We start from the raw sequence: 3,899 nt of genomic DNA, 5'->3' as shown, positions 1-3,899 counted from the left end.
CCTTTGAAGTTAATCATATGGCTTTGTATAGAATGTTTACCTTCCTAATTACATATTACTTAGGTTAATACTGAAATGAGGCTGTGCCCTGGAATAACATTGTTTTGAGGCCCTCATGACAGAAAAATAGAATGGTAAATTCAGTCCCTACCTGATATTCTAAAATTAAATATTTTCAGCATATAATCTTTAACATGGGGGATATCCATTTGTGAATAACTGAACGATTTAGAACCTAACCTCCAAAATTGATTAGAATATGCTTTGGTGCTACAAGTGGATTGATTAAATGTCTCTCCCCTCTGAAACCAGGCTGCATATATTACCTTCACTGCACATTGGCACTTAATTATTCCCGATCTCAACTCTGCTAATTACTAGCAAATGCTCTTGAGATACTAATGCAAACTCAGCTTCTCTGTAAAACGGGAGGATGAGGGTATTTAGATGAGTTTGGCTTTTCCCTTGAGATTAGTATTAATTCTTAAAGTATTACATTTCCATAGAACACAGCTCTTGAGAATACAGCAAAAAGATCACAAGAATAGAGAACCTCTAAGGTCCATTTCTAATACCAGCAATTCTAAACTCAACGACACATTATATTAAATGAATATTTTATTTTGGTGTGTGCAGGTCTTAGGTCTTCAGTTACTATGCAGGTTCCCTTGAGGTCAAGAACAGTACTTTACATAGTTTACTGAATCCATGTTAAACATTCAATGAACATTTGCTGAAACAATGAATGAACAGACACTTTTTCACAACTACCAGATCAAATGTACTCTTGAAAGATAGGAACACAGGCTGAGGCATCTCAGGGGCATCAGGTTCACTACAGTAGGGGGAGGAGGTGTCAATAAAAAATGCCTCCCAGTCCTCTGAACTCTATTATAATAGCTCCTTCTGAGAAAACTTACTGCTTCATTAAACACACTATTTGTGCATGATTTTTCCTTCTGTAGCTGGCTAAAAGGTCTTTCTTTTTCACGCCTCTGGCTGAATTCAAGATAACTTTTCTATAGTTGCTATACCTCCTAGGCTACATTCATTCATGTGAGATGGCAGGTTTGATCTACGCACACGCAGCCACCCACTTTAATGGCCCATGGGACACTAGCGCCTATTCCTACATTGCAGTTTGATATCTATGTGGCTATGAATATAGTTGCAAGCAGGGGATGTGGTCAAAAGCAATGACAGGACTTTGGAGGGGGGGGATCTTCTTTAGAATATTAGGTAGTGCATAAGAAGGTGAAGCAGGGAGAGAGATGGTGCTAAAAGAGAAAGAATTTGCTTGAGGAAAATTAATCATCTGAGGGAACACTATGTTGAATATTTTGTCAAGTTAAGTACATTTTTAATTTTTATTAACTATATGATACATGATTTTGGTTTCATTTGTGAAGTGTATTTGTTTTAATGAGCTATCTTGCCTACATTTTATTTTCTTAAATTGGAACACCTTGTACCTTTTCTGGAGCACTATTGATGACCATGTATATCATGAACAACCCAAAAAAGCTATTTGTATAAGACTATCTAAACCTAAGTGATTTTCCTATATTATTACCCCCATTCACTCCCTTTTCCTTTCCACAAAGAACCATATATATTCCACCTTGCCTGCTGTGATGATGGTTATTCCTTTACAAAAGGATCTAGGAGTGAATTGGTCTACTTTGGGTATAAAAATTCATTGACCCAACCACATCTCAGTGTGTGTGTGTGTGTGTGTGTGTGTGTGTGTGTGTGTGTGTGTGTGTGTGGTAGTGTTCACCTGCCAATAGTTACTTCTCACACTTCGAGTTTCAGAAGGTGATAACAAAGTGGTGCATGGGAGTGTGTATGTGGGTATGCTCACTAGCTACTAATTGTATGACCTGAGCTTTACCTCTTTTTGATCCACAATTTTTCTCTTGCTTCTTCAATCACTAAGGAAATACAAGCATTTTTATAAAGCTGATCGTAGTTCAGTAAAAAAGATATGATCCACAAAAAAATTAAATAAGTCAAGGATTTTTCACCCTACAAATGAATTCACTAAATGATTTCCTCAGCATATTTCAAATACTTAATTCGTACCAATTTACTTAACCCATTATGTTTCAGGGTCACATGAAAGTTTATATAAAGTAAACAACAGTATTATTTAAGTTAATAGTACAATATATGGATCCCCAGGAAGTAATAAAATAGAGAGAAACAATTAGAACATGTAATAATTTCTTTGGCTCTATCTGATGTATTTGAGATCCTGGTAATGTCATCCAATGTTTATATTCTTGCTAAAAGCTATAGGTTACTCATCACTCATTTATTCAGCAATTCCCTTAAAAAATTGAGTTCTTAACTAGTTAATTCTTAAATGTCTTACAGTCCAAGTAAGAGAACCTGGCAATAAATAGAATTGCTTTCATAATCAATAACAGCAAACAAGCAAAACACATATACACATATAGTAACAGACAAAAAATATTACTGGACATTGCTAGTCAACAGCAGTGTGACTTCTTAATGATGCAGGAGTCTGAGCTTTGCTCTATTCATCTGTAATCTTTAGTAAGTGTTTTATTACCTCTAGGCTTCAGCTTTTTGTAATCTTTAAAATTTAAATTATATATTTACCTCAGAGCATTGTTGGAGGGCTAATTAAACTAATGTATGTAAATCATTTAACATATTGCCTAGAACAGAACAGGTTCTCAATAATCATTAACTCTTTGTTGTGTAATTATTATTATGATTTTATCATTATTATTACTAAATATTATTATTTGCCTTATCTTGAAAAATTTAAATTTTCCTATTTCTTTGGCAGGCATGAACCAACCTTCTTACACTTAGTCATTAGTCTTCCCAACTCAGTAGTCAGCATTTTCAGTTAGGTAATTCTTCATGCTATAAATGGAGCCATTTATCAAAACTTACCAAATTTCTTCCTCATGTACAAGAAGAAGCCATCCTGGAATATCCTCTGTCCACTGAAATGTGCACTCAGGCAGTGACACGGAAATCAGTACAGCAGGAGCTAATGATCTGGTTCCATTAACAATTGCTCATTTGGGTGCTAAGTGACCTGAGACGAAGAGAAAATGCAATTTTGCCTGCCAATACAGTAAAAAATGGTTGCCATTACAGTTCTATAGAGATTATAATCAATGATACTTTTTATTGGCTCAATTGAACTACATTGTAGCCAATTAAATCCCTGTTTTGATGACATGGAGTAAAATGAAGGAGTCTAGTATCTTTCATGGCTTGTACAAAATTAGCTGGTATACAGCAGCTTTCGCCTTAATGCCTTTTTAATGGCAGGAAGTAACCTTGTTCACCTGACAAATTAACCTGATCCTTAACCAAACAATTTTTATCTCTGCTCTAAAAAAAAGTGTTTAAAAGTTTTCATATCTTCAAAGAAGAAAATGGTTTCCTTCTGCCTATTCCTAAATTAAGGCTTTTTGTTGTTTCTTTAAATACATGGTGAAATTTTGTTTTATATAGAAATTGGCAACTTTAACGGAAATTTTATTTCCAACTGACTGTACTATGGACAAATTATTGAGAGCTTTGAAGCTGTCACACCCGTTTATTATCCAGAAAGTTATATTATTAAACATCCATGCAGTATTTTATCTAATGTTTGGATCTATTCATGCCAAAGTATGATGTTCATTTCACAAAAATCATTATAGAACACAAGTGTGAGCATATAGGATAAAACTTTTGGTTGAAGTTAAGTTTCCCAAACTTTTGGACTTTGTCTAATATTCACCATGTTTTCAAATCAAACCACAATTTTGTTTCTAAAAAGACATGTGCCCTACAATCACATAAACCTAGTTAATTTGGTATGACCCATGATGGTGATGTCTTATAAACTTCTCAGAAAGCTTTCA

Source organism: Hipposideros armiger, unplaced genomic scaffold (assembly GCF_001890085.2).
Source record: "Hipposideros armiger isolate ML-2016 unplaced genomic scaffold, ASM189008v1 scaffold_769, whole genome shotgun sequence".
Taxonomy (NCBI): Eukaryota; Metazoa; Chordata; class Mammalia; order Chiroptera; family Hipposideridae; genus Hipposideros; species Hipposideros armiger.
This window is presented reverse-complemented; position numbering follows the sequence as displayed.